The sequence below is a fragment of the Nicotiana tomentosiformis genome, chromosome 7 (assembly GCF_000390325.3).
Source record: "Nicotiana tomentosiformis chromosome 7, ASM39032v3, whole genome shotgun sequence".
Taxonomy (NCBI): Eukaryota; Viridiplantae; Streptophyta; class Magnoliopsida; order Solanales; family Solanaceae; genus Nicotiana; species Nicotiana tomentosiformis.
The window spans coordinates 97840394-97867296 of record NC_090818.1 but is presented as its reverse complement, the minus strand read 5'-3'; the positions used below and the strand labels follow the sequence as shown (position 1 = coordinate 97867296).

The 26903-nt window shown below is 36.2% G+C and overlaps 1 long non-coding RNA gene across 1 annotated transcript; it reads right to left on the bottom strand.

The window, feature by feature from the left end:
- Window positions 1-21179: 21179 nt before the first annotated feature.
- LOC117275979 (uncharacterized) lies at window positions 21180-24844 on the bottom strand. Its single transcript, XR_004506206.2, has 2 exons — window positions 24082-24844; window positions 21180-21427 (listed from the first exon to the last, which is right to left on the bottom strand). It is a non-coding gene; the product is annotated as an uncharacterized lncRNA (long non-coding RNA).
- Window positions 24845-26903: the final 2059 nt, after the last annotated feature.

Here is a 26903-nt window from a genome sequence, read left to right as displayed (position 1 = left end):
ACCCAACTCATAATCCTGCCACTACTGATAAGTCGCTCTTCTAAGCTGGAACGTAACAAAAGCAACCCCGCTAGTCTCCACAATACCTATAGTATGAAGAATGTGGTGACATACCTCCAAAAAACCCTGGGCATCGTCTGTCGCCAATCCACTGAAGGTAGGAGGGTGGTACTTCTTGTACCTCTCAAGTCTAAGTTGTTCTTCCTCAGATGTTGTTGCCCTAACCACGGGCTGAACTGGGACCACGGGCTGTGTCGCCATGACACCCGGAACCTGACCAACATGAACTCGCCTCTCTAGAGTGTGGGCGGCGGGAGTCTGATCCCCTCCCCCGGTCTGTGAAGTAGCTGGTGCAACCAGAATCAACCCCGCCTGAGCCAATGTACCAAATATGCTCAGGAATTGTGCTAAGATCTCCTGAAGTCCGGGGGTAACAGCAGGTGCCTCCGGTACATGTCCCCTAACCGGAGCTACTAGCGGCTCCGCAACTGCTGCACTGGTGGATGCTCTAGCTGTGGCACATGCTCCTCTTCGGCCTCTGCCTCTGCCACTAGCAACATCTGCTCCGGGGGCAGTGTCATCAGTAACTACAGCTCGTGTCCTCACCATCTGTGAGAGAATGGAATGATAAAATCTTCAAACTTCGAGATCAATAAACTCGCACGATAGGAATGAAGGAAGTGAAACTTTCCTCATAGTTATGTAGCCTCTCGAAGATAAGTACAGACGTCTCCATATCAATCTGCAAGATTCTACTAAACTCGCTTATGACTTGTAGCACCTATGAACCTAGAGCACTGATAACAACTTATCACGCCCTAATTTCCCTCTGTTGGGAATCGTGATGGCACCTAGTCTTAGGGACTAGTTAAGCCTAACATTTACTTAATAACAACAATAATTAAATAACATCTAATAATTTTTGAAATAGAAATCTCTAAAAATTTACAATTCTCAAAACCGGTAGTACAAGTCATAAGCTCTACAGAGTTTGTTACAATTTTCTAAATACAACTGTTTGAAATAAAGTAAACAATGTGAATACAAATCAGAAGGTGACTCCGAAGCCTGCGAACGCAGTAACAGGTTTATCTTGAGTTTCCACAGCAACAATCCGCACAGCTAGCTAATGATCAACTGACTTCGAAAATACCTGGATCTGCAAAACAATGTGTAGAAGTGTAGTATGAGTACACCACGGTGGCACCCAACATGTATCAAACACTAACCTCAGTGGAGTAGTGACAAGGTACAGTCAAGACACCTACTGGACTAAATAACCTGATCAAGTATAAGTATAAGAATAACAGAGTATGATATCTACATAAAGACTACGCGAAATGGCAATTAATACGGTAAATTTCGGTAAGAAAGGGATACAAAAACTATCAGCAGAACACCATAATAATGACATAGAAAAACGAACGGAAACACAGCATAAATCCGATGAAGACAACTAAAAGAACGGCAGGTAGCAACTAGATGAAAACCAACCACTTTCACACCAAGTTTTTTTGTCAATAAACTCCACGAGGTACCTAACCTCATACTATTCACAACTCACGGGTCCCAATACATGAACCCTAACACTTGGCATCCTGTGCCCTCATTACACTTCATAACCGCACTGACGACTCACGTGCCAAATAGAGACATTCTCAAAAACCAGGCAAGTAACAAGGGTGTGCATCTATACTTAGCAATATCAAGAAAACCTCTTAACTGATAAGAGTGTTCAACAATGTGTATGTTTGTGCAAGTGACCTAACATGGTTCATGCCAGCTAGTAAATATAGGAAAAGAAATGGACAGCACGTAGAATGCTTTCTCACAACTTTCCACAAGATAAAGCTCACACAGGTAAGTGTACCACTATACAAATATCAACAACAAAATGACCCCAGGACATCACAAGTCATCACAAATCAATCCCTGACATAGCCTACCTTGTCTCGCCACGTGTGCAATAGTAAAGTGAATACCCGCCTTATCTCGCCACACGTGCATAATAATGTTCCCATGTTGTCTCGCCACATGCGCAACCCATATATATATAGCCCGCCTTGTCACGCCGCATGTGCAAATATTAATATTTAACAATAGCACGCAGAAACCTCGTGCAACCCAATAACACTCGCACGGCAGAAACCTCATGCATCACAATAATTACAACCGCACGGCAGAAACCTCGTGCATCACAATAACAAGTACAACAACAACAACAATGATAATAATACAAGGGTACAATAAACAAGTCAACTCAGAGATTCCAGAACTTAAAGAAACAGAGGAACTAATTCACAAGGAGTAGCCACAATCGGGAATGCTAGTCATAATAAGAACATCTCCACAAGAAAGGAAATATTATATAACAACGGTCCACAATATACAGTTCGACAACGAGGGAGCTAACACAAGTCGAATAATTCCAAATAAGGACAAGTTAACCAAAATATAAGATATCTAACTTTTTTAAAGTTTGGCAATTACGAAAGAGACCTAACAACTTCAATTAAGGATGAGAAGTATAAAGGTAATCATAGCCCCAATTAAGGATGAACAATCATAGAAGAGATAATTATAACTTCAAATAAAGATAAGCAGTTAGAAAAGGATAACATGGCAATAGAAGAGATAACAATTTCAGTCAAGGCGCTGATGAATCAAATAAGCAACAAGAGTGGATCATGAAGCAATTAAGTTCTAATTAAAGCAGGCAGAGGTAAAACTAGAAATTAAGAAATGTAATGATAACGAGAAAAACTGCATATTCAGTGAATACAAGGACCTAAGAACCCTAAAAGGCCAATTTTCTACAAATAAGTCCGAGCACGTACTCGTCACCTCACGTACACGGACTACAATTAGCATAGAAGACTAAAATCATAAGGGGTAGTTCCCCCATACGAAGTTAGGCAAGATACTTACCTCAAAGAAGACAGACCGATACTCAAAAATGAACTTCTCGGTGAAATGGCCTCCGGATGGCTCAAATCTAATCAAAATAACTTCGAAGCACAAATAAAACTCATAAAAAACTATTCTGGATCATAAAGCCTCAATCTTTATCAAAATCAAAAAATCGACCCAAAAGTCGACCGCCGGGCCCGCACCTTGGAACCCGACAAAATTTTACAAAACCCGAACACCCATTCCGTTACGAGTTCAAGCATACTAAAATTATCAAATTCCAATACCAATTCGTCCCTCAAATCATGATTTTTCATTTTGAAAATTTTCTTCAAAAACCTCCATTTTCCTCACTCAAAAACACTAATTAAATGATAAAAATAAAGATAAGATCATGGAATATAATAAATTTTAGGTGAAGAACACTTACCCAATAGATTTGCTTGAAAACCCCACAAAGAATCGCTCAAAACCGAGCTCTACAAGTCAAGATATGATAAAAATGGCCTAACCCTCGATTTGGAAAACATATTCTGCTGCTCAGGTGTTTGTACATCGCAATCGCGGAAGAGGAGTTGCGATCGCAAAGAGGAAATGGCTACTGCCCGGAATTGGTGTTGCGCGATCGCGAACAAGTATGTGCGATCGCGAAGAAGGAAAATAATGGCCCAGGAACTTGGCTACGCGAACGCGTGAAGCGGCACGCGAGTGCGAAGGAGGGGAAAGCACACTTACGCGTTCGCGGATAGAACAGCGCGAACACATAGAGGAAATGGCCACCAGCTTCCAACTTCTAGTTTCTACTACGCGAACGCGATGGAGCAGATGTGAACGCGAAGAAGGGGAAGGCAGGCTTCCACGATCGCAGAAGAAGTTATGCGAACGCGGAGAACAAATAATTCATCCTCCAAAATTACACTACGCGAACGAGATTAAGTAAACCAGATGACAGAAAACAACAGTCCAAAATAGAAGAAAATGGCCCGTAGCCCATTCAAAACTCACCCGATGCCCCTGGGACCCCGTCTAAACATACCAACAGGTTTCATAACCTAACACGAACTCACTCGAGGTCTCAAATCATATCAAACAATGTCGAAACTACGAATCACACCATGAATCGTAGTTATGAACTTTCAAATCTTCCAACTTCTAAAACTCATGCCGAAACTTATCAAATTAACCCAGAATGACGTTAAATTTTGCAGGCAAGTCTGAAATGACATAACAGAGCTATTCCAACTCTCAGAATCGCATTCCAACCTCGATATGACCAAATTCAACTATTGGTGAAACCTCTCCACCTTCCAAACTTCAACCTTTCCAACGTTCGCTGAAATGCTTCAAATCACCCTAAGGACCTCCAAATCCAAATTCGGACGTACGCCTAAGTCCAAAATTACCATGCGAAGCTATTGAAATCATCCAAAATCCATTCCAGAGTCGTTTGCACAAAAGTCAAATTTTCGGTCAACTCTTACCGCTTAAGCTTCCAAAACTAGAATCCTTCTTTCGATTTGACTCTGAATCATCCGGTAACTGAACTCGACCACGCACACAAGTCAATACATATAATAAGGAGCTGCTCAAGACCTTATGCCGCTGAAGTGGACTTAAATTCTCAAAATGACCGGTCGGGTCGTTACACTTAGTAAGCTTCTGGTTTACTATGGCATAAACGTTTGCATTAATGAACTTCTGATTTATTGTGGCTATTTTTGTATTAGTGAATTTCTGCTTTACTGTAGCTACTTTTGCCTGGTAAAACTTCTGATTTACTGTGACTGATTTTGCATTAGTAAACTTCTGGTTTACTGTGATACATGATATAATACAAATTGAAGAATAAGGTGGGTAACTTCTCACATACATATTATTTTACCCCCTATGATTGTGGAAACATAGAGATTTTTAATCTTCCAATTATTTGTAGTCTCAATATAATAGCCAACTTCAGGTTTACTAGAACATATGTTTTGACCATAATCACATAATATGAATAACATATTTGTATATAAGCTCTTCGAGAGTCTTCGTTTATTATCCACAATCTAATATTTATCTGACACTACCGGTATCATGTGTCTTCTAGACAAACAGCCAGCTCTTCAGGAGTTGTTGATACATTTTGTACTATCAAATATTCCTCACACACTTCTGGTATCATGAGAGAAAATTTCTTCAAAATGATATAAACAAAATAAATATGATAGTAAACATCATTATCAAAGCATAACTTTTATTTATGTACAACAATTACATAACCATACTATCTATTATAAACAAAAAAAATTAAAATATTTATATTTCTACATATTCATCGCCGATCACATGACTTGTTTCTCCTTCCAGGAGTGTAAAGTAATCAGCTACATCCAAATGTATGAAGTCTAAATTATCTCCAGAAATAAAATTTGCTTCAGCATTTTTCTCTATCTTCTTCAGGGAGGCTTGATACAGCTCAACCAGGTGCTTTGGCGTATGACATGTACATGACCAGTGCCCTTTTCCTCCACATCTGTAACATGCATTTTCTGCCTTTGCTGGTTACACCGCTTCATGCTTTTGTTCCTTCCTTTTACACAGCTGGTGGTGAGGAGGATTCTTTGGTGCATTATTATTACCATGATTAGAGTTTCTTCCTCGACCACGGCCATGACCACGAGTGGGGCCACATCCTCTTCCACGCTTAGCTTGGTGGAAGTTCGTGTCATTCACTTCAGGGAATAGACAAGAGCCAGTTGGTCGGCTTTCATAGTTTTTCATTAATAGCCCATTATGTTGCTCGGCTACAAGAAGATGTGAGATAAGTTCAGAATACTTTTTGAATCACATATCTCGATATTATTGCTGCAGGAGCATATTCGAGGCATGAAAAGTGGTGGAAGTTTTCTCCAACATATCATGATTAATAATATTATCACCACATAATTTCAATTGAGAAATAATTCTGAACATAGCAGAATTATACTTACTGATAGATTTAAAATCTTGTAGCCTTAGATGAGTCCAATCATAACGTGCATGTGGAAGAACGACCATCTTCAGGTGGTCATATCTATCTTTCAAATTATTTCACAATATGACTGGATCTTTAATAGTGAGATATTCCACTTTCAAGCCTTCATCAAGGTGATGGCGTAGGAATATCATTACTTTGGCGCGGTCTTGGTTTGATGCTTGATTTTTGTCCTTGATGGTGTCTGCCAGACCCATCGCATCAAGATGAATTTCAGCATCAAGCACCCAAGACATGTAGCTTTTGCCCGATATATCCAGGACTATAAATTCAAGTTTAGAAAGATTTGACATTATTTAGAAAAAGAAAGTTCGTACCTCTAATACTTTCAAAGTATTTGCTCGAGATGGCAGAGTCTCGTGCTGATAACGTGCTATAAAATAAAGATTGTAAAGTAAAGACAAGTATAGAGAGAAATTGATATATTATTCAAACTTCAAACATATGTACATAATGAACTGAAATCTCCTCTATTTATAGAAGAAAGCAAGTTGCTGTGTAAGCTGCTTCTGCAAGTTGTTATGTAAGCTGTTTCTGCTACTGTACCAGATATAGATAATCTTCTACCAGAGGTAATGTTTATCCATAAAGGAGTAACGAAAGGATAAGCTCATTATACCAGATATAGATAATCTTCTACCGGAGGTAATATTTATCCATAACGGAGTACCGAAAGGATAAGCTCATTATACCAGATATAGATAATCTTCTAACGAAGGTAATATTTATCCATAGCGGGGTACCAAAAGGATAAGCTCATTATACCAGATATAGAAAATCTTCTACGGGGGGGTAATGTTTATCCATAGCGGGGTACCGAAAGGATAAGCTCGTTGTACCAGATATAGATAATCTTCTACCGGGTGTGATGTTTATCCATAACGGGGTACTGAAAGGATAAGCTCATTGTACAAGATATAGATAATCTTCTACCGGGGGTGATATTTATCCATAATGGGGTACCGAAAGGATAAGCTTCTTCAGGAGACTTATTTTCAATAGAGAACTAAATAGATAAACATATTTACGGCGAAGTCTCATATAGATAAGCTTCTTCAGGAAGCTTATTAACAACGGAGTACTAAATGAACATCTATAGTATAATATATTTATAACAATATTGATATTCTTTCCTCCTTTTGTTGTATACATGTTATATTATACACATAGTATAATACATATGATTATCTTGTATATATTCATTTTTATTTTCTTAAGTTTTCATTGGTCAATTTGTAACCCTAATACTTAGACAAACCTAGGTATACCTTATAAATATGACTATTAACTAAATACTTATTAATTTAAAATATAATATATATTTTTACATATTTATACATCTTTTTACACATTTTTACTAAATAGTTACATAAATATTACATAAATTAGGTTGGCCAAAACTGATGAAATACGGAAAATATATATAACAATTTATTATGGAGAAATAGAATATAGGTATACATATTTTCTGTAGCTATTTTTACTATGTAAAAATCTGCATTTCTTAACCGGAAGGATTTTGTCGTATTGAATTATTTCTTTAAACCTTTAACAGTCGTTGAGCTTTTTAGTGATGCATTTCACTAAAAAGAAATGATACAATAAGCATAATATTTAGTGATGCATTTCATAATTTAATGTATTCCAAATGCTATTCGAAAGTTAATCACCTAACAATATAATACATATTTTTACACATATGACTGAAACAATTTGCCCTCTTTTCAATGGTTGAAGGTACCACAGGCTAAAGAAAAAAATACAATAAAAATTTATATTTATATCTATACTATATTAAAATGAAGATAGTCAAACTATATATATATATATTATACTGGTCCAATAGTATGTGAATTACACATTTATTTTATGTCAATGAGTAAAATATTATAATAAAATATATTAATTTATTTTTTATTAAATATTTATATATATAATTTATAAGCAAAATGAAGCTACTTCTGAATAAAATGAGACTAATTACTATAGATTGTTGCACTATGTAAGTACGAGTTGATCATGAATATAATATACAGATCACTTAGAATCACTTTGTCTACGTTAGATATTTCTATAGTAATCTCATTATTGAATTCTGAAGGATAAAAGAAAGGAAATAGTAAAGTTTGGATACTAGCACTCTTTGTATATATTTTGGATGTTTATAAGAGAGGTAAAGAATATTCAAAAGGGTAGTAACACCTAAATGAAAGATCAAGAACTCTATTTTTAGTTTTATTTTAATCAGAGTATGATTTAGACTCTAATAATATTGTGCATAGAACCTATCACTGAGAATACGATATCAGTTGAAAAACCCAAAAGTAAGAATTTAGATTGACTTACAAACTTAATAAATTTTATTACAAGATAACTTCAAATTTTTAAATACTAGGTAAAGTTCTAAATATTACAACTTTATTCAACTTGATGTTTTTGAAGAATTAATATAGTTTTGGAATGTATATTGATGAAGAACCGTTAGTTTTGTCTTTAAATCTTTTTTGATGTAAATTTGAGAAGTGAAAGTAGCATGGTTTTGCCCTTTAGAATAAAGTTAAAAATTTTATATAGGAAAATATATATATCAAATAAGAAAATAAATTTTAAAGTGCATTACACATTTATTTTATGTCAATGAGTAAAATATTATAATAAAATATATTAATTTGTTTTTTTATTAAATATTTATATATATAATTTATAAGCAAAATGAAGCTACTTCTGAATAAAATGAGACTAATTACTATAGATTGTTGCACTATGTAAGTACGAGTTGATCATGAATATAATACACAGATCACTTAGAATCACTTTGTCTACGTAGATATTTCTATAGTAATCCCATTATTGAATTCTAAAGGATAAAAGAAAGGAAATAGTAAAGTTTGGATGCTAGCACTCTTTGTATATATTTTGGATGTTTATAAGAGAGGTAAAGAATATTCAAAAGAGTAGTAACACCTAAATGAAAGATCAAGAACTCTATTTTTAGTTTTATTTTAATCAGAGTATGATTTAGACTCTAATAATATTGTGCATAGAACCTATCACTCAGAATACGATATCAGTTGAAAAACCCAAAAGTAAGAATTTAGATTGACTTACAAACTTAATAAATTTTATTACAAGATAACTTCAAATTTTTAAATACTAGGTAAAGTTCCAAATATTACAACTTTATTCAACTTGATGTTTTTGAAGAATTAATATAGTTTTGGAATGTATATTGATGAAGAACCGTTAGTTTTGTCCTTAAATCTTTTTTGATGTAAATTTGAGAAGTGAAAGTAGCATGGTTTTGCCCTTTAGAATAAAGTTAAAAATTTTATATAGGAAAATATATATATCAAATAAGAAAATAAATTTTAAAGTGCATTACACATTTATTTTATGTCAATGAGTAAAATATTATAATAAAATATAATAATTTGTTTTTTTATTAAATATTTATATATATAATTTATAAGCAAAATGAAGCTACTTCTGAATAAAATGAGACTAATTACTATAGATTGTTGCACTATGTAAGTACGAGTTGATCATGAATATAATATACAGATCACTTAGAATCACTTTATCTACGTAGATATTTCTATAGTAATCCCATTATTGAATTCTGAAGGATAAAAGAAAGGAAATAGTAAAGTTTGGATGCTAGCACTCTTTGTATATATTTTGGATGTTTATAAGAGAGGTAAAGAATGTTCAAAAGAGTAGTAACACCTAAATGAAAGATCAAGAACTCTATTTTTAGTTTTATTTTAATCAGAGTATGATTTAGACTCTAATAATATTGTGCATAGAACCTATCACTTAGAATACGATATCAGTTGAGAAACCCAAAAGTAAGAATTTAAATTGACTTACAAATTTAATAAATTTTATTACAAGATAACTTCAAATTTTTAAATACTAGGTAAAGTTCTAAATATTACAACTTTATTCAACTTGATGTTTTTGAAGAATTAATATAGTTTTGGAATGTATATTGATGAAGAACCGTTAGTTTTGTCTTTAAATCTTTTTTGATGTAAATTTGAGAAGTGAAAGTAGCATGGTTTTGCCCTTTAGAATAAAGTTAAAAATTTTATATAGGAAAATATATATATCAAATAAGAAAATCATTTATTTAATAACTTTACACGATAAGAAGGATTTATACAAGTAAAAATATATTTTATTTTAAATTCCTCAATATTAGAAGTTTATACATAGTTCACATAAGGAAAAATTTAATTACTGAAATTTTAGGTGATTTCTAAGTCATAAATAATAGAAAATAATAAAATTATGATTTTATTATGAAATTTATTTTTTAAAGGGCAAAAAAGGCGAATGACATTTCGCTAAGAGTTTTTATGCTTTTAATATCATATGGATATAGATAGATAGATTAAAAGGAGGATAGTGAAGCATAATATTGAAGAAGTGGCATATTAAGAACAAGCCACTTGACATTTTAAGGAGAAAATCTAATAAGATTTAGACAAAATCTAAGAAAAATAAGGATAAAATCTAACAGAATTGATATATATATATATATATATATATATATATATAGAGCTTGCAATACAAATAATATCTCCAATATAATCTACACATTTTTTAAAAAAAGTATTGAAACCGTGAGGTTCGAGTGATTGTAGAAATAAAAAAGAATTCCTATTTTTTAAAATTAAAATAGGAAGATAAATATTTTGTTCAAGAAACATGTAACTAATGTACATGTTTCTTTAATTAAAAAAGGTAAATTAATTTTTATAATCTGAATTGATGCTCTATTCGTTTTAATGAATCGATGTGAGAAGTTTTATAAGCTTAGGAGGTTATGTAATCAGTTGCCTACTCCTAAGATTGAGGCAATTGACCCTCTTTTTAATGATTGAAGGTACCTAATACTAAAAATAATACAGTAAAAATCTATATTTATATTTGTATTATATTAAAATGAGAGTAGTAAGACTTGATATTAAGCCAAGTGACGTAATGAGAAAACAATCACTTGGCACTTTTAGAATAAAATCTAAGAAAACTTAGACAAATCTAATAAGAATTAAGAAAATAAGATTTGATCAAATTTAATTTATGGTGAAAATCAATTATGATTGACTCCTATTTTTATAGTAAATAGTTTTAATAAGCTTTCATAAAATAAGATTCTTATTTTAATAGTTATTCAGTAACCACGTGATTCGTTTTCTTCTATTTCACATTTTTATAGTAAATTGGGGGTTTTAAGCTTTCAAACAATAAGATTCTTATTTTAATAGTGATTCACTAACCACGTGATGTTAAAAAAATATTTTTTATGATTAATATCTTAATTGAGAGCGATTAATTTAAGTTCGAAAGCATAGGATGATTTGTTCTTAAAAATGGGTCCCAATTTAAAAATAAAAGGATAAGACTTATTTGAATTTAAGATGAGATATTTATTTTTTAAAATATAATAAGAAAAATAATATTTGGATATGAGCAATAGAGTAAAAGTCCAAACTCGATCCATTTCAATCTGATTCGCACCGGGGCCCCCGGGACCCCATCAAAATATACCAACACATCCCAAAGTACGATCTGAACTTAGTCGAAGCCTTAAACCATGTCAAACAACATCAAAATCATGAATCGCGCCTCAAATCAAATTTATAAATTTACAAATTTTCAAATTTTATATCTTGTGCCGAAATATATCAAATCAATTTCGAATGACCTCAAATTTTTTACACAAGTCATAATTGATATTACGGACCTACTCCCACTTCCGGAATCGAAATCTGACCCCGATATCAAAAAGTCCACTTCTGGTCAAACTTCCCGAAAATCATGCAATTTCCAATTTTCGCCAATTGATGCCGGGATGACCTATGGACCTCCAAATCAACATTCGGACACGCTCCTAAGACCAAATTCACCATACAGAACTATTCCCAGACTCAGAATTCTAATCGGACATCGATAACCTCAAAATCCACTCCAACCCAAGCTTAAGAAATTCTTAAACCTTCAAAATGCCAACCTTCCGTAATAAGCACCGGAATACTCCCGAAACACCTGATACTCGACCCGAATATACGCCCAAGTCCAAAATTATCATATGAATCTATTGGAACCTTCAAATCCCGATTCTGAGGTTGTTTACTCAAAAGTCCAATCTTAGCAAATTCTTCCAACTTAGAGCTTCCGAAATTAGATTGTTTTTTCCTAATCCATTCTGAACTTCCCGAAATTCAATTTCGACCACATGTACAAGTCATAATATCTGGAGTGAAGCTACTCAAAGTCTCAAACCGTCGAACGACGTGCTAGAGCTCAAAACGACTGGTCGGGTAGTTAAATTCTCCCCCACGTAAATGTACGTTTGTCCTCGAACGTGCCATTAACTGCTCTGGAGTTGTCCAAAATCACTGTTTAACACCTCGTGCACCTACTCGTACCCCTAAAACCCAGGTGAACCTGTTAGCTCGAGCCAAACTGAAGCTTCTCCCTTTTATTAGTCAATACGCCTTAGAACCAAATTTCAACTTTCGATTTTCTTTACAAGGCATGATTCTAACATACGAACACCGTACCAATCACCACGCACTGTATCAAAACATGATCATGCACCTATGCTGAAATCACACCATGCACCACATAAGTCGGTTGCCCATAATAGCATCCTCCGAGCACAATAGCTAAAATTTCACGAATCTGATGCCCGCAAAATATCTCATGGCACATATAAATCCTGTTCCAACTCTCACAATACTGCCACGACAAAAGAGACGTGTAGAAACTCATAACCACCAGCCGAATCAATAATTCATGGAGTCTCTCCTCCTGACAAGAACCATTACCTTATTCTGAACTGAATAACGATATTTTCTCTTTAATATACCTTATACAAATCTGATTGCACTAATTTCAGGTCCAAATATCTTGTCTCACCCAGTACAAGATGCTTAGGCAATAAACCATCTCAGACACTGCCAAAAACCTTATATGACGGTCACAATGTGCCAACAAGCTACAACTCGAATGGGATATATAAGGAAGAACGAACTCAGGAGAAGGACTACTCAGCCCGCGTAACAAATAGAATGGCAGAATAGATGTTGTGAACCTACCTCAGGGATGAAAACAAGGCACACAAAATAAATATAAGATGCTATGCTCAATACCTCATTGTTGCGGCGTGCAACCCGATCCACATAACATGCCCATGGCGGTGTGCCACCCGATCCAGACAATATACCCGTGGCGATGTGCCACCCGATCCGCACATAACATCCAGAAGAAAACATACGCATCAAACCGTAATGCTTATACTTACGAAATTTCCGAATATTGACCACAAGCACGCCAAGTGCATAATACGAATCCTGGGGAGACGGATAATGCCATACGCTCAAAACGTAAGCACATCTAAGGTACAGTAAATGACCCATATCTTGAGAGCCATCCTGCTCATATAATACCACCAGTTACTCAGGATCACAACACATGTGCGAATAATCAAGCTGTCTCAGAACCCACATGGCACAATAGAGTATTACATGGAATACTGATAATGGGAATAACATCCAATGTCCGAAGACTCCTCCATAAGCAATGCTATGCTGAACGAACACATCTAGCTTGATGTAAAGCACACATTCACATTAGATCCATCAACGAAACTCAAGCCGATTCTGATCCTACTGTATTGGGCTAATAACCTTTCAAGGATCCATAATAACCTTTATCCATAACACACAAGAACAACCGCCAAATTAGGCACAAACTCACACAGTCCACAACCCAAGGAATAGAATGCCTCTCAGGCATAAACTCTAGAATTTGCGATATTACCAAAATCTCCATACTCACTTTCATCAAGTGACTAACATGTCACACCTATACAATTCTCCCCGTGGGGTATGCTCCCACGACCTTCCGCACCAGGTAGAAAGGTCTGCACCTCTATACTACCAACCATACTAATCTGTAAAGCAATTCAAGAACCTACAAATCAATATATAAAGCCTCTTACACAGAATGTCGTTCTCAGGTGACACTAGAGAAAAGGCCAGATTATTCTGAACACCTGAATTCACCCCTGCTCATCCGAGCTCGTGATATTCCTGTCAACACCGAACAGCAACCTTGATCCTCAACTTTCAATTTCTCATGCCGCTCACTACACCTATCATGCCGCTACGCGAGAAAATAGGAATTCATCATAAATCTCGAACTACTAGTAGAATGAACACTTCATTGACTAGAAAACCTTTCACTTAGCTCATTTCAGAAGAACCAATGCAACACGCAACTGAATTCCCAAACCGTAGAAAATACAAACCTCAATTCGTGATCTATATTTCCATGTCTCTTCCGGAAATCCATTTACACCACAAATCCATTTGAATCAAATACTTCCCAAATCAATCAATTTATGGTGGCTGCCGAGCCCGCACGTACAACCACAACCCACATGTATGACTTCACACGCCAAAGGAACTGATCAATGCCACAATCATTTCGACTCAACCATTACTAACCGACCCAACTGCTTTCAATGTACTCTTGACATAATAGTTCCATTCACAACTTAACAAACTCCATTCCCACTCATCCCGAGTGGCTCGAACCGTGAGACCACATCGTTTCAATGCCCATGAACCATCTCATTCCCTTCTCAAGCGCACCATAACATCTCCAACTGATTCAAGACCTCATGTGAATCCAAAGATATTTCTTCCTTTACTCCAATACTGCACCACATACTCGATGTTAACATAGAAAATTCCATATCCCGCTTGTAATTCACTGCAAAAACTCGATCCTTAACCTTACAACGGACCCGAACTCCTTAGGCACTACACCTTAATTCTTGAACCCATTAGAACCGTTGTTGAAAGTTACCCACTCTGACCTAATCCTGAATATCACCAACTTCACCACTCTGCTAGCACATGAACATAATTTCAAAGAAGTAACCAGCTGAATCCGTTTCCTTGTACATTACATCTACAAGAAGCATAAACTCGGAGTCTTCCCAAATCCTGCACCTCAATCTATAAGGCGGAATATAGCACACATTTATCAATTTCTCTGCTCGAATTACCCATGATGTTTCCTTTTCTTAGTCACAAATAATCCACCAATGCACCGATAACCAGAAGCTGCACAAGCTGACAACCACGCGATCCAATCGTAGACGATAGGGCTCCACCACTTAGGTTTAAGCTACCATCACATAATATAGAGCCCACAATGATTCCTCCATCATATTTACTATGATCTCGCACTGTTAACCCGCCAAATTTCTCGAAGTCTTTTGTTAAGATTTTCATGAACATTCTGAATCATTAGTCACAATCATATATTCAACCTCTTACTAGGTAGTAAATAGTATTCTTCACAGAAGCTCCATCAACATCATGCAACCACTAACCTGCTCGCAGGAGATAACCCACCTGTGGAATTCCATGCAGACATCTTCCAACGGCGCTGCACTGGTTTCAACTGCCACGAAATCAGTGAAATTCTTTTGAGCCCATGCTCGCACACCAATTGTATAAGTCTATTCCTTCCCTATTGACATCAACTGAAAGTTCAACAATGCCTTCCAAACTCAAGTCATCTTGCATCTGAAACGATAAATCAATCTTCACGCCCCTCTTCATTTCAAGCAAACTCCTTTTTGCCATATTCAATCTTTCTTCGTATAGTAACCATCATTCCAAATGAAATCCGTAGACCAAATCACCCTGCACCACGATTCCCAAACTGTTCTACACTTTCTCAAGGCACGCGATTATCCTACCATAGAATCCATATGCTAATATGCCACTCTTACTTCGGTTGAATCATCTCCTTTAAGCAACTTCTCAACCTCTGCTTTTCATACTTGACCTGCTAGTACTTCAATCATCACGAAACACTTTCTACCATGTCTTCCCTCATACTTTGCTGCCCAGCTGTTGCCTCAAATCAAATCCCTATTTGTAGCACCTGAACGAATGAATTGCTACCCACTCTAAACCTCCTAGAAGATCATCTTTCTCGAGCCATCAATATTATAATCACCAATTCAATTCGGAGACACGACACACCGCTATCTCTGATAACCGTATCTTAGGCACCATTTCGCAACACCCTACCCCGAAGGCAAAAATCAAAGAAGACTATAACACTGGCAGACCTTAATGTGTTCCAACAAGGACGACGACGCCACACCACAAATCAGAATTCCACCACGCTTGAAAATTTCAAGTTTTGTTACTCCATCAACCAAAGCCTGAACATCCATAGTCCGATTTCCTTTCCTTTGCTAGAATTAAATACTGAACCTCTAAATCATGCACTAAGAAACCCTCCTTTCGAGTCATTCACTGCCTTGACACATAACCAAACACCTTACCATTACACCAACATTGAGTAATAACAATGCATAGACATCGTAGCAATTCATGAACAGTCTCGAAACCATAGGAAATACAGATACTGAGCTGGAACAAAGAACATCCTTCCGCAAGGCGACGACAATAGCTTGCCCAAACATGCAGGGAAAACATCCTGCACCATGTCTGTAGTATCACTACAACTCCTCGATGCCCAATTGATAACAGTGCTTCGTGTCGCATAAGATTGAGTAGGAAGTAACTAAATGCACAATCCTCAATGGAATCAAATCGCACAATGAGGAATCAAGAAGGGAATTGCTCCTTACAGCCCTGTAGCATCTCAAAGATAATTACAAGTGTCTATGTACCGATCCGCAAGATTCTACCGGACTTGCTCATGACTCGTGAGACCTAAATGGACCTAACGCTCTGATACCAAGTTATCACGACCCAAAATCCACTATAGGTCGTGTTGGCGCCTTACGCCGCCGTTAGGCAAGCCAATCGTGATTAATCAATTACATTTCTCATTTTTAGCATTTTGAAATCATAATTTTTTGTTAATTAAATAGTAGAAATAGAATTGCAAGGAAAAATGATAATGACTACATGAACTGCAATAACGAACAACCAACAGAAATTCCCAAAATCTGGTGTCATAAGTGCATGAGCATTTTCTAAGGAGTAGAATAATAACATAACATCTGTCCCAAACGTAATAGGACATAATAAAACAAGCAGTACAATGGAGACTCGGAGGACTGCGATGTGTAGCCTGAAAATGCAACTAACATAAAGTCTCCTCAACAGGTGCGCCTGCGTGCCAAGGTGATCATCAAATGAACCTGTCAGATCCTGCACATTTAGTGCGGAAGTGCAGCATGAGTACGTAAATCAACCCGTACCCAGTAAGTATCTAGCCTAACCTCGGAGAAGTAGTAACGAGAGATAGACATTGACGCTTACTAAAGGTCCAATAAAACAGTATAATAAAACATGAGCAGATATTAAGCATACGACAGTGATGGGGTAATTATGTAAGTTACATAATCTTCCAAATATTTCTTTTTAAAGCACGAATTTCTAAATCTTGAATTCTACCTTAACAACTCAGAAATGTCAAGTGCCAATATCAAATAAATAAGGGATATCATATTAAAATGCTAGGTATCAGTGGAAAGGTTAGCTCGTGAAATTTGAACTACTAGCGATATAATGCACGATTCTGCCGAGGTCGTTCGGCTCGATCCAGAATAACGTGTACACTGCCAAGGGACGTATGACATGATCCATAGATGCATCTATATACTGCCGAGGCATTCGACCCTCTCCACAAGAAAGGAAGTAAAAATTACCACATACGAGGCATGTGCTTATAATACAGTACTTGGCCACAATAATAATTATACTCTTTTATTTTTATCAAATATCTTTGGCAACAACTCTAGGTGATAAAGATCGACCTAATGTATGCATATATATATATATATATATATATATATATATATATATATATATTCCTAAATCAATTTCAATTATAACTCTAATTAATTAAGCCAACAAAACGAGTTCAAATAATTCAATTAACACATGATAAAGTCCTAAGTCTATCCGGACATAAATATGCTTTAGCTACGTACGGACTCTCGTCACCTCATGCGTACGTAACACCCACAACTAGTAGCACATAACAATAAATATCACCAAGGGGGTAGTTTCCCCCTCACAAGGTTAGACATGAGACTTACCTTGCTCTGAATTTCCATAACCGGCTCCAAGGCCTCTCAGCACCTCAAACCAAATGCCCGTCGGTCCAAAACTAGTCAAATAATATGCAAACCAATCAAAATATATTCTAATATTCATAATTAATCAATTTAAATAATTCCCAACTCTGCACGAAAAGTTGATAAAATCAACCCTCGGGCCCATGTGCCCGGATTCTAAAAATTTTCGAAGATAAACTCTACCCATAACACCACGAACTCAAATATATAATTTATTCTTAATTCCATATCGAATTTCGTGGTCAAAATCCAAAATTACCAAATTCTAAGTTTTCCACAAAAACCCCATAATTTTTATTAATTTCCATGTTTAAATCCTTATACAAATCATGTATTTAACTTGTAACAGGTGGGAGCCACTTACCTTGTGTTGCTTGATGAAAATCTCCCCTTGAAGCTCTCCAAAAATCGCCCCAACTAAGTGAAAATGAAACAAAATGGGCCAAATTCCGTTTTTATAAAAACTTCACTGCCCAAACGACTTTTCGCATCTGCGGTCATTTGACCGCTTCTACGGAAGCTTCCTCACAGATGCGACTCCCCCAAGGCTAGCATTTTTTCGCTTCTGCGGAAAAACTTCTGCACCTGCGGTCTCCCCAGCTTGAGTATCGTTCCGCACCTGCGTGCCCGTGATCGCACCTGCGGCTCCGCCGGTGTGCTACATCACCTACACTTGTGATCGACCAGTCCCAGAGCACCTCCGCTTCTATGACCCCAAGGCCACTTTTATGGGCTCGCACCTGCGGCCCTTTTCACGCAGGTGCGATTGCACTAGACACCAGCTGCCTCAGCATTTCCTCCCAGGTCCAAACTCGATCTGTTTCAATCCGATTCGCACCTGGGGAACCCGGGACCCGTAAAAACATATAAACACATCATAAAATATGATACGAACTTAGTCTAAGCCCTAAACCACGTCAAACAACATCAAAATCATGAATCGCGCTTCAAATAAAACTTATAAATTTCCAAATCGTATCAAATCAAGTCCGATTGACCTCAAATTTTGCACACAAGTCATAATTGATATTATGGACCTACTCCCACTTCCTAAATCAGAATCTGACCCTGATATCAAAAAGTCTACTCCCGGTCAAACAACCTGAAAATCATCAAATTTCCAATTTTCGCCAATTGATGCCGGGATGACTTACGTACCTCCAAATCAATCTCCGGACATGCTCCTTGGACCAAATTCACCATATGGAACTATTTCCAGGCTCTAAATCCCAATCGAACATCGATAACCTCAAAATCCACTCCAACCCAATCTTAGAAAATTCTTAAACCTTCAAAATGCCAACCTTCCGTAATAAGCATCGGAATACTCCCCGGCCACCCGATACTCGACTCGAACATACGCCCAAGTCTAAAATCATCATACAAACCTATTAAAACCTTTAAATCCCGATTCCGAGGTCGTTTACTCAAACGTCCAATATTAGCCAATTCTTCTAACTTAGAGCTTCCGAAATTAGAAATTTTCTTTCCAAATCCATTCCGAACTTCTAAAAATTTAATTCCGACCACATGTAGAAGTCATAATACCTGGAGTGAAGCTACTCAATTCCTCAAAATGCCAAACGACGCGCTAGAGCTCAAAATGATCGTTCGGGTCATTACACTATTCCTTCTCTTTGTATATCCCCCCTGACCACTAGCCTTGCCTTCAACCTTTAAATTCTTACACCTGACATGTGCTTTACCTTGTACACCCATTTGCAAGGTAGAGCTATTTTTTCTTTAGGTAATTCAACCACATCCCATGTGTGGTTATCTTCTAGAGCTTTAATCTCTAAATTCATAGCTTCTATCCAACTTGGATGTTGACAAGTGTGTTCAAAATTGTTAGGGTCTGTGAGAGTAGAGAGGGATTGCAACACATGTTGATTGTTGGGTGATAGAGAAGAGAAACAATATTCCCTAGGCTTACTTGGTTGAGTGAAACAAGATGCTACTACATCTGTGAACATGATATTACTGCATACATAATCTTTCAAGTAGGTTGGTTAATTGGAAACTCTTCCTAACTTTCTCAGTAGTGTAGGTTGCTTAGGTATAGAAACAGTTGAGCTAGTGTGTGGTGTATCTAGAATAAGTTGAAAAGGAAATGGGCTAGGAGACAATTGGTGATGAGGAGGGGTGTATGAAAATCTTGGTGATGGTGAGGAGAAAATATTAGAAACTTCAGGTTCTAAAAAAATGGGTAAGGATTGATCATGTGATGAAGGTGAATAGGTAGGTTCTGTAGTAAATATTGAGCTTGGAAATATATGATGGTGTGATGTGTTGGTTTCAACAATAGGGAAATGTGATTTATGAAATTTCACATCCCTTAACACAAATACTCTTCCCGTGGACAACTCTAATAGCTTATATCCCTTCTGATGAAGGGGATAACCAAGCAAAACACAACTTGTTGCCCTTTCATCAAACTTGCCTCTTCCTTGGGATAATGTAGAAGCATAACAGAGGCATCCAAAATTCCTTAAATGACCATACTTGGGCTTCTCTTGAAATAAAACCTCATAAGGTGTCTTTCCTTTAAGAACACTAGAAGGCATCCTATTAATAAGATGTGTGGCAGTTAAGATAGATTCACCCCAATATGACATAAGTAGCTTGGATTGGAACATTAACCATCTTGCAATCTCTAAGAGGTGTCTATGCTTCCTTTTAACAATCCCATTCTATTGAGGAGTTGCTACACAAGACAGTTGGTACAGAATTCCTTTTGAAGCTTGGAAAGCTCCCTTTTGTGTGCCTTTACCCAATTCTAATGCATTGTCAAATCTTATCATTCTGACTTTCACATTAAATTGCCTTTCAACCATAGACAGAAAAGACTTAAGCATAGGAAAAGCATTGCTTTTTGCAATTAATATAAATGTCCATGTTCTTCTACTATAGTCATCTAATATAGTAAGAAAATATCTGAATCCATTGTAAGTATTTGACTTATAAGGTCCACATGTGTCTACATGTATAAGTTCAAAAATATGCTTGGATTTTATGCTACTGACTGGAAAAGGATTCCTGGTTTGCTTAGCCTTAAGACAAACATCACATATAAACTCCGAATTTGACTTAAAATGAAGGAAATCTGAATATTTCATTGCTGAAAATGGGAGGTGTCCCAATCTTACATGCCAAAGTTTAACATCAGAAGTAGCATTAGCTTGAACTGGACTAGAAACAGACTCTGAAATGGAATTTCTTCCTTGTGAAATTGAAAGTACATTGCTACTACATAGACCCTTAGACTTAAACCTTCTTGGCTCCAATAAGTAGAGTCCCTATCTAACTTCACCAAAAGCTTGTGGACTCTTCATTAAAAGGCCCTGCAATACACACACAATAGATGTGAATAGGACATCATACTTGAACTGAACACAAAACCTATGAACTGATAATAAGTTATATTTGAATTCTGGAACATGTAACACATTGTTCAAGATATGACCTCTCAGAATAGAAATACTACCTATATGAGTAACAATCACCTTGAAAGAGTTAGGTAAACTGTTATTTAAAGGTACAAGAAGTGGAGTTAGAAACATGAAAGAATTAGGATCAAAACACATATGCTCTAAGGCACCTAAACTAATGATCCAGGTGTCTGATTTTAGACTAGTAAACACTAAACCTAAGTATTTTAGAATAGTACTAGCAACTTCATTAGCATTGATTCCTGTATTTTCTGACTGTGCTAACTTTGCCTGCTTATACATGTGCATCATTTCTGCAATTTGTTCCTTGCTGAATTACTATTGTTGAGTTCAGTGCTTTGTCATGTTGAATTCTCATGTTCCTGATGTGTTAGGACTGCATTTCCCTTAATTTGATTCTGATAACCTTTGTGATTGGTGAACTCAAAATCTTTTGGAAATCCAATAATTCTATAGCAGTCTTCTTGTGTATGTCCTGTTGTTCCACAGTAAGTACAAGACACATTTGGATTGTACTTCTTTTTCCCTTTAAACCTTTGCTGAGGTTTGACAAACTTTTGTCCTGAGTTTTTATATTTGGGTGCTATGGCTGCTCCACTTTGTGTTTGGTTTCTAAGTTTCTAATAATTCTTCACATGTCCTGTAATCATAAAAACTGCAAATTCAGCTAGAAGTTGTGCATTAGGCTGCTTGGCTTCTCCAACTGCCATGAATGATACTGATTCAGAATTAAGCTTCTCCAACTGCCATGAATGATACTGATTCAGAATTAAAATGTGCATTTGCATAAACTTCTCTTTGATTTTCATCTTGCAAGAGAAGTGAATAAGCAACATCCATGCTAGGCAAAGAGTTCATCATGAGTATATTTCCTCTTGCTTGTGCACAGATGTCATTTAATCCCATTAGGAATTGGATCAATCTATGATCCTCAAGGGACTTAGTCAACTTTGCCTTTCCTTCACAAACACAAACACATGAACAACATATGATAACATTTAAGGTATCTAATTCATCCCACAGTCATTTGAGCTTAGTGAAGTATCCTGCAATGTCACTGTTTCCCTATACTAATCCTGCTAACTCCTTTTGCAGATGATAAAACTTGGCTTCATTTGATCTCCCAAATCTCTGCTCCAGGATGTCCCAAAACTCTTTTACAGTTTTGGAGTATATCACACTATCTGCAATATCCCTTGAGAGAGCATTTAGGATCCAAGAGATGACCATGTCATTCACACAACTTCATTGTTCATGCTCTGGAGATTTCAGATCTAGAGATTGACAGGCTCCATTGATGAAACCAAGTTTCTTCTTGGCTGACAAAGACAGGAGAATATATCTCCTCCATCTTGTGTATACTCTTCCATCAAACATAGTGTTGACTAGCGTCATTCTAGGTGAATCGGAGTTGTTGAGATGACTGGGGTGGTTGACATCATAGCTGATTGATTTTGCAACATTGTTCGCACCACCAGTAGATGTGATGATTGTCTCAGGAATTTTAGGTTACTGATTTTGATAATGAATCTGATGTAAATGAATTTGATGGTTGGACTGTTGGATTGAGATTATTGCTTTGATACCATGTACGAAATTGAAGAAGAAATCTGATTGAAAAATTTTCTGTGTGTATTCATTGCTTTGTACATGTGTGTGTATATATATATATATATATATATATATATATATATATATATATATATATACTTACAGATGCAATAAAGAATAGCAAAAGAAAGAGGCTATGTACAATTTTCCTACTCTGATTTGTCCACCAATAACAAAAATATTCTATTCCTATAACAAATTATATTCCCTCACATTTTAGTCACGTGAGGGAAGGAAGCTTTTAGTATCAATTTTATGAGATGGTGTATAATTGATCTATCATAAACGCATCCAAGGGATGTGAGTCGTCCACGTGTCCCAAACATTGAGCTGAGTATAACTTGGGTTATATCGAACTCAGCATTTGGTCGGAACAGTCACGACTTCTAGGTCTTCTTCTTCTTCACCCTTCTTCTCTATCTCTAAGCACATCTCCATGAATCTTAGAATTAGGATGGGGTTTCTTCCAACATCTTCTTGTATCATATCTATGTACTACTACCTCCGTTCCAGTTTACGTGAACCTATTTCCTTTTTGGTTCGTTCCAAAAAGAATGACCTCTTTCTAAATTTGGAAATAGTTTTGTTTAAACTTACAATTCTACCCTTAATGAGAAGCTTTTATAACCACACAAATACTCTTGGTACCTTTCTGAATTGTTTAGGACCATAAATTCCAAAAATCTTCATTTTTTCTTAAACTTATTGCCACAAACAGATTCACATAAATTGAAACGGAGGGAGTAGTTAATTTTGTTAATTTTTGTCTTTGTGAGTCCTTCGGCAATTTGTGGATAAATAATCAACATTTTGTAGTTAATTTGTTAATAGATAGCTTCATTTTTGGGGATATTCTATCCCCCTAAATTTATCGTTTCATCTTGCAGCTAATTTTTGCATCAAAATTTGATTAAACAAGCAGAATGGAGAATTACCGCTCTTTGCCAGAAGCTTTGGTAACAAAGATTCTAGTGAGGCTACCTGTGGAATCTCTATCACGATTCAACTGTGTGCGCAAGAATTGGTATTACAAGTTCTTCTTTTGTTCGAGAACACCTCAATCACTTGGAAAAAAACCCAACCCGTCTTTGATTACACTTTTGCGACATTCCCTCACAATCAAGCAACTCTGTTCTGCGGCCTGAGAAAATAAAATATTGCCCGGTGTGATTTCCCTACTCAATTGACTGAGATCTTTGGTCCCGTCAATGGTATATATTTCTTGTACAAAACGTTGACTTCTGATAATCGTTTGGCTCTGTGGAACCCAACTCTAAGAGAGTTTAGGCCACTTCCACCAAATAACATCAAAATCAGCATGCCTCGCGGTCATTTTAGAGATATATTTGGCTTTGGGTTTGATCCATTAAGTCAAGATTACAAAGTGATCTACGTTATGAATTTTTGGAATGAAGAAGTGTACTGGAACATTGATCGTGTGTTTGCTGCCGTTTACTCTTTAGGCAAAGACTGTTGGAGAAATCTAGCATTCATGCAGCTTTGACAATACATGGAAAACTCTCCTTGTGCTCAACCTGTGTTAAACTGTTAATGGAGTTTATTATTGGAGTACATTAAGCAGTGGTGCAAAATGAAGTGTTTGGTGAGATTCCAGGGCCTAATATATCAGGTGTCATTGATGCTTTAATTACTCTCTTTAAGGAGTCCATTGCCCTGCTAGTGCGCAAGGATATCAATGACTTTATTTTTGCATATCAGATTGATGTATGGCTAATGAGCGACGAAAGGTTGTGGACTAAAGTTCTGAATGTGGTACCTACAATACCTAAATCTTGTCCTATTGGTTTGTGGGGTCATGATAAGATTATTTTATTATCAAAAGACGAAGTTCTTGTAATCTATGACTCAAAAACCCATGAAATTACACATCTACTTGATTCTAAAATAGTGTATGATCGCACATGGGCTTTAAGTTATAAGGAGAGTCTAGTTTCCATCAAAAGCAAAAATATCTTTGATCTCGTTCAAGAATTTTTTAAAGATGAATGACGTTATTTCTAGTGATTTCTATATGTTCTTTGCTAGGGGCAAATATGGAAGACTATTGCTATTAGAACAACAAATATGTTATTAGAGGTGCACTAAGTTTAGCAGGACTTAGGTGTTATTAGAGGTGCACTAAGATGTACAGGATGTTCAAGGTGGGCAAGGTATTGATCAAAATAGGCAGAATTCTAATCAACCACTCATGATTTTATAGAGTGGTAAAATTGCTGGTAATGTTGGGGAACAATGGAAAGAAGTAAGAAACAATAGGGTTAAAAATATTACAACGCATAATGCAACACAAGGTGCTACTGGACAGGAAATTGTTCTAGTAAATCAAGGTGTAGGACAGCAGGCTCCAACGGAAAAGGTGGCAGCTCAACAGAGGTGCACTAAGTTTAGTAGTTCTTTGTCATTCAGTTGATCCTTGATTAAGTATGAGATAACGTGTATTCAAGTTTGTTTTATATTTTCTATTGAAGTAACCATGGTGAATATTTTGTTTTATCAGAAATCATTTCTTTTTATATTCCCCTCCGTCTATTTTAGTTGTCATGTTTCTCTTTTATATGTTCCTTAAGAGACTACTCCTTTCGGTCCACTTTAATTGATTTTTTTGGTTGTTTTCACACATATTATGAATTCAACTTTTGGCGTTAAATAACAATCAAATTGATCATATTAACCTTAATTTATTTATTAAAAATATAACAAATACTCCTAGGTTCTTTTGGCCCATTTGGGTGGAGCAATTTAGATTTGAGCAGAGTGGATGACTCTCAAGAAGGTTCTAAAGAGTTAAAGATTTATATGTAAGCAATTGAGAATTTTTCAGATTTGTATATCGCTAGAATCAATTAGTTACATTGGAGGGTGTCGGGGCTTGCGTTAATTCTATATGACTATGGATTCTATATTTCAGTATAAGAAAGGAAAGAGGAACAATTTTAATTTCTACATTTCAGTATAAGAAAGGAAAGAGGAACAATTTTAATTTCACATAAGGTCTTTCAGAGTGGGTGTCTCAGTTGTGGTATTTATGGGGGTGCTTAAGAAGAATACAACGGCTTATGGGCCTTAGGGATGTGTGATTTTATGTTAGGATGTCTTGTAGTGAGCTTTGGGTAAGGATCGTGGAGTTCTGACAAGGAGAAGTGCCAACTTTAGGGTAATTCAGAAGAAACTCGGAGAAAATAGGACGACTGAGTAGTAGGCTGGACCAGTATGGTATGATCGGTTCTTTGGGTACCTATGATGTGGTGAGGCTCTACAAATATTTTAGTGGAAATATTCTTGGATTTGGTAACTTGTGTGGCTTGGTCGAGTTAGAGGAATTCAAATGGATTTTAATGTGCAAATAGATTTTAAAGTGTTCTTGATGGTTTCTACCATGGTTTGAAATATATATTTTCTACCGGTATGCGGAACATGTTGTGTATTGTGATTTTCTCCTGGAAGGAAGCAAGAGGAAGGAATCTAACTGATCGGGTATGTAATTTGCTGGTGACCCAGAGTTAATAATGAGATTCTTGTGCTTGTCACATGATGGCATGATAGATGTGGTGTGTTGTGCGGGATTAAGATTTACATGTACAAGATGACAGTTCAATTTTGAAGGGAAGGTCACAAATTTTGGACAGAATGGTCAGTTTCAGATATTTAGATGAATGTTATAACTGCTCGGTAATCCCTGAGAAGGGTGCGCATTTCAGAAGGCACACTGTGTTTTGACTTACAAATGTTTTGTTGG